Raw genomic sequence first — 16,432 nt, forward strand, 5'->3', positions numbered from 1 at the left:
AGGTCAAACGTTTTCTGTAAGTCTTCACAAGGTTTTCACTGTTGCTGGTATTTTGGCCCATTCCTCCATGCAGATCTCCTCTAGAGCAGTGATGTTGTGGGGCTGTCGCTGGGCAACACGGACTTTCAACTCCCTCCAAAGATTTTCTATGGGGTTGAGATCTGGAGACTGGCTAGGCCACTCCAGGACCTTGAAATGCTTCTTACGAAGCCACTCCTTCGTTGCCCGGGTGGTGTGTTTGGGATCATTGTCATGCTGAAAGACCCAGCCACGTTTCATCTTCAATGCCCTTGCTGATGGAAGGAGGTTGTCACTCAAAATCTCACGATACATGGCTCCATTCATTCTTTCCTTTACAGGGATCAGTCGTCCTGGTCCCTTTGCAGAAAAACAGCCCCAAAGCTTGATGTTTCCACCCCCATGTTTCACAGTAGGTATGGTGTTCTTTGGATGCAACTCAGCATTCTTTCTCCTCCAAACACGTCTAGTTGAGTTTTTACCAAAAAGTTCTATTTTGGTTTCACCTGACAATATGACATTCTCCCAATCCTCTTCTGGATCATCTAAATGCTCTCTAGCAAACTTCAGACGGGCCTGGACATGTACTGGCTTAAGCAGGGGGACACGTCTGGCACTGCAGAATTTGAGTCCCTGGCGGCGTAGTGTGTTACTGATGGTAGCCTTTGTTGCTTTGGTCCCAGCTCTCTGCAGGTCATTGACTCGGTCCCCCCGTGTGGTTCTGGGATTTTTGCTGACCTTTCTTGTGATAATTTTGACCCCACGGGGTGAGATCTTGCGTGGAGCCCCAGATCGAGGGAGATTATCAGTGGTCTTGTATGTCTTCCATTTTCTAATAATTGCTCCCACAGTTGATTTCTTCACACCAAGCTGCTTACCTATTGCAGATTCAGTCTTCCCAGCCTGGTGCAGGTCTACCATTTTGTTTCTGGTGTCCTTTGACAGCTCTTTGGTCTTGGCCATAGTGGAGTTTGGCGTGTGACTGTTTGAGGTTGTGGACAGGTGTCTTTTATACTGATAACGAGTTCAAACAGGTGCCATTAATACAGTTAACGAGTGGAGGACAGAGGAGGCTCTTAAAGAAGAAGTTACAGGTCTGTGAGAGCCAGAAATCGTGTTTGTTTGTAGGAGACCAAATACTTATTTTACCGAGGAATTTACCAATTAATTCATTAAAAATCCTACAACGTGATTTCCTGGATTCTTTCCCCCCATTCTGTCTCTCATAGTTGAAGTGTACCTTGGATGAAAATACAGACCTCTCATCTTTTTAAGTGGGAGAACTTGCACAATTGGTGGCTGACTAAATACTTTTTTGCCCCACTGTATATGTCCTCGACCTGTATGTATATAGGAGGTTTTTGATTTCTTCCTGTACAATCCTTGTTACTTTGTGTTTTTTCAGCACGTTGGCTGTCAATAAAAGCACCTAAGGATACATTTTTGGTGACTCTAGCCATCTTATTTAATTCCTAGTTTTTTCATCGAACCTTTTTGTAACACTAACCCTAACCCTAATTCTCGCAAAAGGAAAGCAAAACCCTTTTACAATACAATTATTAACATCTCATAGTTTTTTATTTTGGAGCCAGTGGTTCAGCTCTCACCCCTGATGACATTCCTTGTTTGAATGCACTTGTTGGGAGACACATTGGTACAAAGTGACTGCCAGATTCATGTAATGGCGCTTTTCTATTCTGACACCAATCATTCTGGTATTTTATTGAACTTTGAGCACATTTTAAAACGTTTAAATCTTACAACTAACAACACCCTATGACACTAGAGTGTTAGGGTCCAAGAAGAAAGGAAGGAGTTCTAGTAGTAGGGCGGACATTGTTCTGAGGGTTAGTTACTTTACGAAAAGCTAAATAATCCAGTCAGTTTCAGTACTGCTGTGTGCTTGAATCCGTTGATAGCTATAATTGCTTATTACAAATCAATGTAGTTGCATGGCAAGTCAAATGGAAACATCTTACAAAGCCGGTGTAGCTGTATTGATTAAAACATAAACGCATCTGGTGTGAAGAAGAAGCCTTCATCACAGTTGGCATGGTAAAAGGCACACTGAGGGAAACACATGAATAACTTACCTGGACATTGATAAAATAAAACCCAAGTCATTGTTTGTTCAAAACATATTTATTGGAAGTCTTTTTACAAGTAACCTGCTTACCCTCTCCTTCACGGTTGTGAAGGCCAAACAGAGCGACAGAAAGAAGCAGCCTTAAGTAGAGGCTCAATCAGTGGGAACACCTGTGCTCAATTGGAGCATACCATGTAGTGCATGGGCACGGGTGGCACTTTTCTTGCGAGTGTAAAAATGTTATTGTTTGGGGCTTCTGTGGTCAGAAAGATATAATATGTTGACCTATTTTGATTTGTTGTGTTTGGGTAATTTGTCTTGCATTGTGAATGTGTTTGTAGATTAGAATGACATTGGTTAGGGGTATAAATAGTGGATTATATGGGGAGGGGCTTAACATGTATAAAACCCTGGCCACAAGTGTTTTGGGGAGTCTGATCGTGGCTGTAGAGCAGAGAGGTACCAGTTACAGTGGGGCAAAAAAGTATTTAGTCAGCCACCAATTGTGCAAGTTCTCCCACTTAAAACGATGAGAGAGGCTTGTAATTTTCATCCTAGGTATACCTCAACTATGAGAGACAGAATGAGAAAAGAAAATCACTGTCTGATTTTTAAAGAATTTATTGGCAAATTATGGTGGAAAATAAGTATAATAACAAAAGTTCATCTCAATCCTTTGTTATATACCCTTTGTTGGCAATGACAGAGGTCAAACGTTTTCTGTAAGTCTTCACAAGGTTTTCACTGTTGCTGGTATTTTGGCCCATTCCTCCATGCAGATCTCCTCTAGAGCAGTGATGTTGTGGGGCTGTCGCTGGGCAACACGGACTTTCAACTCCCTCCAAAGATTTTCTATGGGGTTGAGATCTGGAGACTGGCTAGGCCACTCCAGGACCTTGAAATGCTTCTTACGAAGCCACTCCTTCGTTGCCCGGGCGGTGTGTTTGGGATCATTGTCATGCTGAAAGACCCAGCCACGTTTCATCTTCAATGCCCTTGCTGATGGAAGGAGGTTGTCACTCAAAATCTCACGATACATGGCTCCATTCATTCTTTCCTTTACAGGGATCAGTCGTCCTGGTCCCTTTGCAGAAAAACAGCCCCAAAGCATGATGTTTCCACCCCCATGTTTCACAGTAGGTGTTCTTTGGATGCAACTCAGCATTCTTTCTCCTCCAAACACGTCTAGTTGAGTTTTTACCAAAAAGTTCTATTTTGGTTTCACCTGACCATATGACATTCTCCCAATCCTCTTCTGGATCATCTAAATGCTCTCTAGCAAACTTCAGACGGGCCTGGAGTGGACATGTACTTGCTTAAGCAGGGGGACACGTCTGGCACTGCAGGATTTGAGTCCCTGGCGGCGTAGTGTGTTACTGATGGTAGCCTTTGTTGCTTTGGTCCCAGCTCTCTGCAGGTCATTGACTCGGTCCCCCCGTGTGGTTCTGGGATTTTTGCTGACCTTTCTTGTGATAATTTTGACCCCACGGGGTGAGGTCTTGCGTGGAGCCCCAGATCGAGGGAGATTATCAGTGGTCTTGTATGTCTTCCATTTTCTAATAATTGCTCCCACAGTTGATTTCTTCACACCAAGCTGCTTACCTATTGCAGATTCAGTCTTCCCAGCCCGGTGCAGGTCTACCATTTTGTTTCTGGTGTCCTTTGACAGCTCTTTGGTCTTGGCCATAGTGGAGTTTGGAGTGTGACTGTTTGAGGTTGTGGACAGGTGTCTTTTATACTGATAACGAGTTCAAACAGGTGCCATTAATACAGTTAACGAGTGGAGGACAGAGGAGGCTCTTAAAGAAGAAGTTACAGGTCTGTGAGAGCCAGAAATCGTGTTTGTTTGTAGGAGACCGAATACTTATTTTACAGAGGAATTTACCAATTAATTCATTACAAATCCTACAACGTGATTTCCTGGATTCTTTCCCCCCATTCTGTCTCTCATAGTTGAAGTGTACCTTGGATGAAAATACAGACCTCTCTCATCTTTTTAAGTGGGAGAACTTGCACAATTGGTAGCTGACTAAATACTTTTTTGCCCCACTGTATATGTCCTCGACCTGTATGTATATAGGAGGTTTTTGATTTCTTCCTGTACAATCCTTGTTACTTTGTGTTTTTTCAGCACGTTGGCTGTCAATAAAAGCACCTAAGGATACATTTTTGGTGACTCTAGCCATCTTATTTAATTCCTAGTTTTTTCATCGAACCTTTTTGTAACCCTAACCCTAACCCTAATTCTCGCAAAAGGAAAGCAAAACCCTTTTACAATACAATTATTAACATCTCATAGTTTTTTCTTTTGGAGCCAGTGGTTCAGCTCTCACCCCTGATGACATTCAGCCCTTTATTCCTTGTTTGAATGCACCTGTTGGGAGACACATTGGTACAAAGTGACTGCCAGATTAATGTAATGGCGCTTTATATTCTGACACCAATCATTCTGGTATTTTATTGAACTTTGAGCACATTTTAAAACGTTTAAATCTTAAAACTAACAACACCCTATGACACTAGAGTGTTAGGGTCCAAGAAGAAATGAAGGAATTCTAGTAGTATGGCGGACATTGTTCTGAGGGTTAGTTACTTTACGAAAAGCTAAATAATCCAGTCAGTTTCAGTACTGCTGTGTGCTTGAATCCGTTTTGATAGCTATAATTGCTTATTACAAATCAATGTAGTTGCATGGCAAGTCAAATGGAAACATCTTACAAAGCCGGTGTAGCTGTATTGATTAAAACATAAGCGCCTCTGTTCCATCAGATCAGCGGGATAAGGACGACTTACTAAAACACATCCTTAGGAGACCGAGGAGTGACATTCATATTAAGATGATTCAGCTATCTCAGTTAATCTGTGTGGGGAAATACTGCTCTTTTTTAGGCAGTTTTAAGAAAGTGTGTTGCTGTGTAAGTGCTGACATAATAAAGATTTACAGTTCGCCGGTAAAGCGGGGTTAACTGGAAAAAGAAAGGCTTTCCTCTTGGGATTTGTGCAGCTCAACATGTGGATCTATCTGAGTCGGAGCAGACATCCAGTCAGTATTTTAGGTGCAGGAAAAAGATTTTGTGTTTGGGCTCCTCGTCTTATCTGTACTTGGTGTTTTTATCTTTTCCATCTTGATCCTGTTGTCTTCATCCGTGTGATATCTTGGTGGGTTTTGAACATGATGCTGTCAGAAAGTTCAGCTTCACACTCAATTAAGTTTAGTTTTCTACGATGCTCTCGGAAGCAGAGGATTCAACTGGACTCTCTCTCTCCGTCTCCCTCTCAGAGTGCATGCTGGGAGGGGTTGTGAGGGCCGCTGAGAGTACGAGGGAGTTTTTCTATCTTTAAGATGTCTTTCTATTACTTTGTCTCCGTTGCTGGGTCTTTAGCACTCTAACAGTGTTCAGTTTGCTGTGGTTTGATCAGTCTGACTGCAGGCGGTGGGGACAAACTGACACCGATGTGTGATTAAACTTTCTCCAGCTGTCAGTGGTTTAGCAGTGGGTGAAAAGGTTGGATATGGCAGTGTTAACTCTGCTGATATCGTGATCTTATTTGGCATCATTAAAACAGTTAATCAAGTGCTTGAAAGAGGTCTTGCTCAGTGTTTCACCCCCATATTGCTGTTGGGTTAAGCTGAGAAAAGGAATAAACTGTTAGTGATCCCGATAGGAATCATAAAGTCAGTTTTAAGACGCTGGACCAATTCACTTCTTAGATCGCATTCACACCTAATAGTCAGTTTTCAGGTGCGCACCAGACGACTGTTTGTTACATTTTTCAGAAGGTTCGGTTTGCGTACGTTCACACGGGCAACACTCAAACGGACTATACACTTTAAACACAAGTCATGTGCACGGAAATGCTGTTCAGCCATTGGTCAGACATTAAGGGGGTACAAACCATGTAAAAACGCAAATCCCGACAATTTCTACCGGAGCCTCCGCCATGGAGCATCGGCACTTTCGTCAGGTTATTTTCATGCTGCTGTTAATCTGGAGATCAACAGACTCTAGCGGCCCGCGCATATGATTATATAATCAGACGATGTCCGTTAAAAAAAGTATAACACATAATGAGAGACGTTCTGCAGTCAGGAGGAGGTTTCACAGACGACAGGTGGCTCTGACTTTTATGTATTGACGGAGCATTTTTACCGTTACGACACTGTTCAACACTTCATTCTGCTTCACTCTTTAACTAAACAACCGCGGATGTCTTCAAAATCTTTAGCGAAAGAGATTTCGGTAAAGATTTTGAAGACATCCGCGTGTGACGTGTAAATACTACACTTCCTATGTTTTGGTCCGGACTTCGTTCACACCTATGGTTCACACCAACCCAAACAAACCGCACCAAGCGGCTGAACGCACCAGGGTTCGATTCAACCGGACTATACAAGGCTGGTGTGAATGTGACCATTCTATTTTAAGGACCATATCTTCCAGACCTTCGATTCCCCCCCCTCCACCGAGTTGACGGACACATCCAGCACCATGACATGAGACAGTGGTATCCCGCTTTAAAGATACATCGATCCATTCAAGTGTACCTTTTGTGCTGCTGAATAATACCTCTTGAATTTCTTTTGACCCCCTTGGCTAACATATATTTGCCATAGATGGTATATCTTCTTAATAACACCTGACATTGAAAGATGTTGGATTTGCAGGCATATACGATGGTCTCTAGTGATTGGTTAGGGGTAATCAAATCCATGTTCCCCATGGAAATCAATTGGAAGCAATGTCGGACTGAAGATGGAAACGGACTGTAACAAGTAGACAAGTCTGATATCAGGCAATACCATACTGGTGTGTTTTAGCTCAATTGGAAATGTGATAAATGTAGCATTGTACAGTGTGTTGTGCATTTCCTGCCTACATTCATTTATATACAGTATAAAAGTCCATTTGTAGATTGAAACTTGCTTTTGTAAGCAATTTGTCACAATGTCAGATGTTGTTTGTTTGCACAATTATAAGAAAAACGTGAATTTTTAACAGGTGCATAACACCAAGACCAAGCAAGAACATGGGTGAAAAAAACACCTCTTTCTTCTTCACAATAATCCGCTATATCTGTAAAGGTGACTTCCCTGGAAAGTTAAAGAAGAAACCTTTATAGTCTTGGAGAAAGAGTTCACTTTGCTCTAATGAGATTAGTCTTGCGATGCTTCTTTCAGTGCGAGCGTGAGCTTGATACTCTATCACGGTGAATGGCACAACTAGCTGCAGAGCTGCTGTCAGGTATTAGCGGCATCTGCAGTGAGAAATCAGGCTAAACTACCAAATAAATGGACAGCGGCCGTGTTCTCCAACACAGAACTCACCCCCCCCTCACCTCCCCTTGTCCTCCCCGTCTTTCTCCCCTTCTCCCGTCCCTCTTTTCCTCATTGCCTCCACTTTCACTCCCTCACCTCGTCTTCTCCTCTCTCCTATTTCTCTTCACCTCTCACTTGCCTCCCCTTTACCTCCCTGCAGCCTTCCTATTATCTCCCATTTGCTCCCCCACACCCCCATCCGTTCGCCCTCGCCTAACCAACCCGTGTCTCCTCCTCAGTTATTGGATAATTTGGCTTTCTCCCACGTGTCTCTGTGCTAATTAAATGTGGTGTACACCGTCTGGAGAATGTCACAATTGATTTTTCTTTCTACAAGGAAGTGGGGAGCCATTTAATTTTGAAAAAAAACACCACCCACAACACACACAAACACACACACACACACACACACACATATTCCTTGTAGAATACTAAAATGAACATCTACAGATCAAATCCTACTTCCACTACTACCCCGCTGTTTGTGCAGAAATGATCCACTTTCACACATGAACTGCATCCCTGCAAGCATGTAGACATTGACCGTAGTGAGTGAGAAAAACAAAAACATCTGAACAGACATCAAATGAACTTTACCATGCCAGGTCCCGAGTTCAAACTCTTGTAAAATCTCATCGAGATTCGCTCATTACCCAGAAGGATAAGAGCTATGTGTAGATTGAAATTGGCAGATAAGATTCAAAGAACTCAATACATTTGTATACGACTGCGTGATTGCAATAAAATCCACATCTTGTCCTTCGTCGTGCACCCGGGGGCCAACCCTTGCCAAAACAAAACGAAGTATTTCCAGCAAATGTTTGACCATGGGAAGCTGCCGAGGCTTTTCTTCTACTGGGTGTTTGAGCTACGGACAAAGGGCTGCTGAAATACGTAACTGCAATATGCGTATATTACTAAATAAACCCGTTGACAGAACATGCTGTTTCCAGAGCTTTACAGTGATGTTTCCAGAGCTTTTTCAGTCACAGATAGAAACATAGGCAGCGCATTGATTTCACTGTCACTGAAGGAACATCTCTCAGTTCACAGACACATCAACTGCGAGGACACTTAGCCCCAAAGAATCCATGATGAACAGCTCTGTCTGCCCTCAAGCCACATCTGTTGTATTTGGTTGTTATATATTGACCTTGCACGTACAGACTCAATCTTAATGTGTAATGCACCTTTAACATAGAGCTTCTTGATTGTATTGATTGGTGGATGTGTTTGGACTTCCAAAAGAACAAATACATGTGAAGAAATAACTGATATACAACTTTAAAAATACACAATTTAAGGATTTTATGAACAAATCTATCCATCACCAACACCAATAGTTCCTGCTCTTATTGATTGTCTTTCAGCTGTAAAAAGTGTTCCACTCTTATCTTGTGAGACTACAATGGGGTCATGGTGGAATAAGAAGTACACTTGTCGAGTCCTGAGTGCTGCTTGCAAGAAGGCCATCACCAGAATGTGGTTAAAACCAGGAAAACCTACTTTGGATGAGTGGATTGACATTGTGTATGATATTTTTAAGATGGAGAGGATAACCCTTGCTTTGAGACTGCAACAGGGAATCTTTTTGTCAAGATGGGAAAAATGGATAATATATTACACCAATACGACCATCATTTGTCTAGAAGGGACTTTTATATATTTTTGTTTTTAGTATTTTTTATTTCTATGCCCCCCTTGTTTGAATAAGTTGCAGGTACACCCCATAACCCTGTTCGTGTGTATGTTCTTTCTATATGTTATAGCATGTTTGACGGTCAGCGAGGCCTGCATCTGTATTATCCCCAAATATGTACGTTTGATTTGTGATTTTACTGTTAACTACAGAAGGCTTACAGAGAATATTGTATTATCTATGACTGTAAACATGTGAAAAGCTGAATAAAAAGAGAATTTCAAAAAAAAAGAAGTACACTTGTGTATTGTATTGAAGCACGTATTATATTTCTGGTTGACATCCTTGATTTTAAATGTGAAAAGCCTTGAGAGAATGAGAAAAATAGTTACTTCTTCAGAGTTGAACAAATCTGCTCGTCCATAAAATGTGATGCATAATGACAACATGACATGATTTGATCGGTGAGAGAGAGAGAGAGAGAGAGAGAGAGAGAAACAGACTGTGACAAATGTGCTTTTGCTATCTAAGCGAGATGAGTCCTTTTACACCCTGACAACAAATGGAGATATCGGTGATATTAAAACCGACAAGGCTCCCTTTAACCTACTTGGCACAATTTGCTTGGAGTTAATAGTCTGTTGTTGGAGATTTGATCAGCACAGAGCCGAGTGTATCGCATGCAGTCCACACAGTCTGCAGAAGCTGTCACTTCTCATCACCTCAGCCCGCTGCGAAACCCAGGCTAACTAAGAGAGGAACAACTGCTGCTAAAGGAGGGGAGAGTGTGTGTGTGTGTGTGTGTGTGTGTGTGTGTGTGTGTGTGTGTGTGTGTGTGTGTGTGTGTGTGTGTGTGTGTGTGTGTGTGTGTGTGTGTGTGTGTGTGTGTGTGTGTGTGTGTGTGTATGTGTGTGTGTGTGTGTGTGTGTGTGTGTGTGTGTGTGTGTGTGTGTGTGTGTGTGTGTGTGTGTGTGTGTGTGTGTGTGTGTGTGTGTGTGTGTGTGTGTGTGTGTGTGTGTGTGTGTGTGTGTGTGTGTGTGTGTGTGTGTGTGTGTGTGTGTGTGTGTGTGGCAAGGGTGCGCTAAGACAGAAAATACCATTCTTATACACTTATATATGTATCTTTTATCTAATTTTAAAATGATTTACAGTTGTCTGATATACTTCACTGATACTTTTAACTCATATATAATTGAGCTATTGGTTGCATTACTCCCTCCCCCCGCACATCCGACAGTCAGACACAACCACCATATTCAAATCCCAATTAAAAACCCACCTGTTCAAATCTGCTTACTCACTCTAGTGCCCCCATTATATGTCCCATTTGTGTCCACTTGACTGTCTCCTCCATGATTTCCTGTTTGTGTTTTTTTTATCATGTTCTGTTGCCTATTAGCTTTTATCTTTTCTTTTTTTATTTAGTTTTTTTTTTTTTTTTTAAATCGTAGGGTGTCCTTGGGTGTCATGAAAGGCGCCTAAAAATAAAATGTATTATTATTATTATTATTATTACATTAAAGGGGCCCTATTATGCTCATTTTCAGGTTCATATTTGTAATTTGTGCTTTTGTGACATGTTTACATGGTTTAATGTTCAAAAAGCTCTTTATTTTTCTTATACTCTTTTCACCCTCTGTCTGAAACCAGAGCCCAGTCTGCTCTGATTGGTTAGCTGACCGGCTCTGTTGTGATTGGCCAACCGCTTAGAGATTATTTATACACATCTCCCAGTTACAGTGGGCCCCTAAAATCATTCATCTTCATTCCAATATGAATGCGTCATGCAAAGAATAGGTGAGAATGCACTTGTTTACACTCTACTTATTGTGTTTCTCCTGTGTTTATCTCCAGCATCAAGTTGTTTACAAGTTGTTAGCAGATTGGCGCCACTCTGTGTGTTTGAAGGCGATGTGCTGTGACAGCGCTGTCACCTTCCTGCGGGGCCTGAACACATCTCAGCTCGACCTTATCTCCCGCACCGCTCACTCATGTGTAGCTATTTTAAATTAGCAAAAGGATCTTTTGGGAGGAACATAATATTGTAACGCCAACTTTTCAATTGAATATTGCTTGGATATTGGTGTTCCTGCTTACATGGTGAAGGCTCATTGTAAATATGGTACATTTTGTACTGATTTCCAACAAAAGATACCGAATAAATCAACTTCAGACTCAATGAACCCACTGAGGTGTTCAGTGGCCTCATTGCACTCTTTCTAGGCCGATGTTGCAGACCACTTGAAGAAGCTTTGTGTGTCTTCCTCATTCCAGGTATACACAATACACACAGAGGAAGGCCTATTGTTAGCAGCACATCATCCATCACAGAAAAAATCACTACGTGGACCACCATCTGAAACCGTTAGACCGGGTTTATGAGTATTTTAGAACCCCGAGGGTCAGAGAGGCCCGTCTGTTGGGGGGCCCACAAAGTTCCTGATCAAGTGTTTCTAGCAAATATCCAGTTGAAGTACTTCAAACTGATTTGTGGGTTAAATGTGAATCTGATACAAAGAAATGTTATGTTGCCTGAACTTTTGCCTGTTATCAAATAACTCACTGAATGAACAGTAATTAGCAAAAGGCGTTTTGTTCTGCCACTGACAACAAGGTACTTTTAACAAGTGAGAGTGCCAGGGAACAAGTGGCAGCTAAAGAAGAGAAACTGCAACTTGAATATTTTGAATTTAGATTTGTTTTATTTGTACACATGAAAAGGTCCTTCTGAAAGATAAAGTCAAAATCAATCCTATTGTCCTGATTTTTGGGTTGCCATGGTTGCTACGTAATAAGACATGCAGCACAATCGCCAATGGCAGAATTCAGGCTCAGAAAATGTTCGTCTCTTAATAGAGGTGGAAGCCATTGAGCTGATTCAAATCATTTTGTCCACTTTCAGTTGAAGATTGATAATCAATAACTATATTGTTCCTTTACTTTCCCAAGCAATCATCCTAAATGAACTTCAATACGTAGAGCAGTAAGTGAATGCATCACCACTGCTGGTTAAAGCATGCATGAGGGTTGGACGGTGGATACGAGGAGTGGTGTCTGGAAACAGAGAAGGAAAGGTTACAAAGAAAGGGAAGTTCAGAACATAATTGGACGTTCCTCTGTGTTTCCTCCTCTTGTCTGGATTAGAGGAGGGAGTCAGGCAGGATTTGGGACACATGGTAATTATTCAATTTGAGATCCCATCTGCGACCCCTCCTGTCCCCAGCCTGTTTTCTAAACCCTCCCTAGCCCTCTCAGCTTATGCAGGATTGTCTTTCTCTGTCTCTGAGGTCGCTAAAAACAAACTGGGCTTTTGAGTCACAACAACAAAGGATTTCAAATGAAGAAGCAGATACCTTTTAACTCCCTCTGAGAGGAGCCAGCACTTGTTTTGCTGCCTTAACAATTTCAACAATGCTTGAGTTTTGTGTGGGTCGTGTTTCACGCCTGACATACAATACATGTCTAGTTTGAGATCTAAACACAGAAAAGTTGACTGTCATAATTAAAACCTATTATATGGCTAAGTTGTAGTTGGTACCTCTTATATTGATGGGGTTTGTGAGGTGGGACTAATGGTTTTATCATGAGGTTAGAGCTGTTTAAATCATCTGTTTATAAATGGATTTCTGTTTAGATCTTGAATTTGGCTTCAACACCTCTTTCAAAGTTAAATAACGTAGGTTGTGAAATATGAAAAGCACTTTTTTACTCATTGACCAACGTGTTTGTCACGATTCTCCGCAAAGTCAGCCAGAAATGAAGGCCGCCAAAAAATGTCATGTCGGGTGAATTAACTACAATTATGCCAATAACCGCTTTTGTACAAATGTGTGTAAAGTTTAGAAATTCAAAGTATTAAAGGTACAGCCACACAGCTGTGCTAGGTGGGCACGTTGCTGTTATTTATCCATCTGACAAACCAGAGCAAGCCGGATGCTTTCTGGGACACAGAAGCTGGAAACCAGGCTACTGGAGTCTGTTGGAAATATGAAGTTCATGCATCAACCAGAAACACCAAAATAGAACACGTTCTCTGTCAATATTGAGGTCTTTGTCCACATCACACATAGTCTACCCTCAATGTCCTCAAACATACAACTCTGCTTGTGATAATCAGCTTGTCTACGAATTAAATCGCTTTAGTCCTGCACCAAATTACTCCAAAACACCTTTAATTGTATAAGACATTGATTGTGTGTGTACTTGTTTACTTAGCTAACAGTGCACTGCCCACATACAGGGGACTTGGAGGCAAACAATGGACATGTCGGAGGTCCCCTGATAGACATGCACATGTAACGGCTAATATATGAATAATACTAAATAATAGTATTGAAAAATGTCATGAATGTATGAACACTTTACCATAAAGCTAGTCTTTTATAACAAGAGGGCCACAGCCAATGACCACAGTTTAATTGGCTCAAATATGCCATCTCTGAATTGGTTAATGGGAAGAGTCCACTCAGCTGAAACACGAATTCCCACAAGTATGTTGGAAACCATGCACATTATTATACGTGCACTGTGGTAATGGCATGACGTGTGTGTGTGTTTTCTGTGCTGCTTCTCCCTCCTTTGCACAGCCACACACATGCTCTGAATCAGCCTCGTTAGTCTCCCCCGTGTCTCACATGCTAATCAGCTCCCTGCCTCTCCTCCGTAATCACCTCATTCCCCTCTCCTGAGTTCCTCCACCCATCTCCACACCTGCACTTCATCCCCTCGTAGGTTAGCTTGTGTTTAATGCCGTGGTGAAGCCTGGGAACTCTACTTGGATGACCGTGACAAACTGATGTTTCTTCTGCAAATGTACACCTATGTAGCCCCTTTTCACAGCGGGCAAATTGACTTGTTTAAGGATTAGTTGGAGGTGTTGAAATTGGGAAAGCTAACAGGTTGGAGGGGGAAGAGAGACAGAGAGAGAGAGGGAGAGAATACTTTCTTATGTGATAGTGACGGAGACAGACAGACGGGTTGAAAGGGGGAGAGAGGGGTCAGCCTGTGAGTGAAAGAGAGACAGCGTGTTGGGTGAAGCGTGTCCTGTGGAGAGACAGTCTCAATCATGAAGTGCACTGCTGTTCTGTTTTTGTTTCAAGTTTGGTCACAATTCATTAGTCCAATTTTCCAGGGTCTCTTTGGTTTAGTTAAATAAAGCTAAAATATCCCTGCTTCATAAAGCAAGCTTGTGACGAAACACAACTATTTTGTTTTGTGTGCAAGTTGTTTTAATTAAATGTGCAAAATTAAACCGAAAAAATGCGTTAAAACTATTCTTTGCATGATGATAAGCTAACAGTGTGTCAGATACAACCTGGGTGCACTGCACCTTTAAAAAATCTGCAAAAGAATGTGAGGATGAAAGTAAAAGTATTATTTACCTGCCTATACCAAATTCACCGCATTTTTATCTGGTATTTCACACTTTTATTAAAATAACCTTCACTGATTTAATCCGATTTTTTAAAGAAGACAGTTGTATTTTGTCAAACATATGTTGTGTGTTTGTGAGACGCCACGGTAGTTCAACCCGGAGAGACGTGATGTATGGAATACATATTTATTGTTACACGTCATATGAATGAAATGATCATTGTTAGGTCTTCCTTATTGAACTTGCTATCCTGGCTCCAAAATGGTGGAATGAGCTCCCCATTGAAATCAGGACCGCAGAAAGCTTACACACCTTCCGGCGCAGACTGAAAACTCATCTCTTTCGACTCCACTTCGAGCGATAGAATGACTAACAAAGAACTGCTAACAGAGCACTTATATACTAATAAAGGACTGGCTTAGCCAGTTGAGCAGCACTTGAAACGATTGGCTCTTTGAAACCTGATGTTCTTATATGATTCTGTTTTCCTCAAGGTTGTGTCTTCCTGGTCGAATGTACTTATTGTAAGTCGCTTTGGATAAAAGCGTCAGCTAAATGCAATGTAATGTAATGTAATGTAATGTAATGAACTTGCGCTAAAGCTTTCATAACAACCCACTACATGTTTATTGGGTTTAGCAGAGACTTGCCTCGAGTCTTTTTCTGGTGTTTCTCAGCAGTTCTGCCGTTCTGTGTTCTGGGGGATGACGGGTGTTAGAGGGGGGGTGGGCTGTATATTCTAACACAATGAGTTGTTGGACTATAAGCAGGCCCCGGTGCTGATGTGCTGTCAGCCTGGCCCCAGCCTCCATCTGGAGCTCCACTGGAGGTGTGAACGTCTCCTTCATTGCCCTTCACCACTGGATGCACAACATGCACATATGGCAAGTTTACTCCATCCTTTCCTAGGCCATAAAGAGTTCTGATGTTATCGCTCGACATAGCTACAAATAAGAGAACAATTTTAATGTGTCAGATCTGGCAGCTAAAAGCATAAAGAAGACTTCAATGATAATCAGACCAGATTGGACTATCAGTGAATTCGGACCAAGTCATATGTTCAAAAGCCTCAGAACAGAGAAGATTGACCTTGAGTTAAGAATGAAATACATTTCCTATTTACTGCTTAATCTATCTAATTTTGAACATTTTGGTGGTTCATAATCAAAAGTAGGCATTCCTGTAAATATGAAATAGTCAACTGTACCACAGTACTATTTTTTTAAGTAAGCCTTAGCAATATACAGGTTTTTGGCAAGAGCTGAGATATTTTAACGTATACAAGAACCCGGACCCATTTCTACTTTTGGGGAAATTAAGGGGAACATAATTTATACTAAATAGACCACCTAGAACACATTTCTAACAAGTAACCCCCCCCCCCCCCCCTAGTGTCAAATATCTGAAATGTGACATATATGTCACATTGGGCTTTAATGGTAAAATAACTCTCATTTATAACTAATTAATGAGGATGATTTTTTTGGTTTGAATTAGCTTGAACATTCTTTGAATTGAAGAATAAGAACATATTAACTAAATATAATTGTATCAGCTAAATTAACTGAGCAGATCATAATAATATTTCTAATTGTGCATATATGTCACTGGGTTTACTGTGAAAGTTTAGGGTTAAAGTCCATGTCTCATTGGTTTCATATCAATTTGATCAAGAAATGTTTCCACAACAGGTTGAATGTAATAAAGGACATGTTATGTAAGCATTTTCATTCTTAAATGGCTTGAATTTGACCTTTAGCAACAACAACAAGCTTTTGAAATGTAGCTAGTTCTGTCACATGTGTGGCACATGGACATCTTGGACATGTTGTTATGGGAACACAAAGTCACATGACCTGGACCATGACCCACCAGACTGTTCAGTGTCACCTAGCGACTTCATGAGATAAAATAAAGGCTAAAGCTGTATCGGGAACTTTCCAGAACATTTAAAGTTCATGTGACACTCGTGTCACGGTGGGTCCTCCTTATGGGTTA

The sequence above is a fragment of the Pseudochaenichthys georgianus genome, chromosome 20, assembly GCF_902827115.2.
Source record: "Pseudochaenichthys georgianus chromosome 20, fPseGeo1.2, whole genome shotgun sequence".
Classification (NCBI taxonomy): Eukaryota; Metazoa; Chordata; class Actinopteri; order Perciformes; family Channichthyidae; genus Pseudochaenichthys; species Pseudochaenichthys georgianus.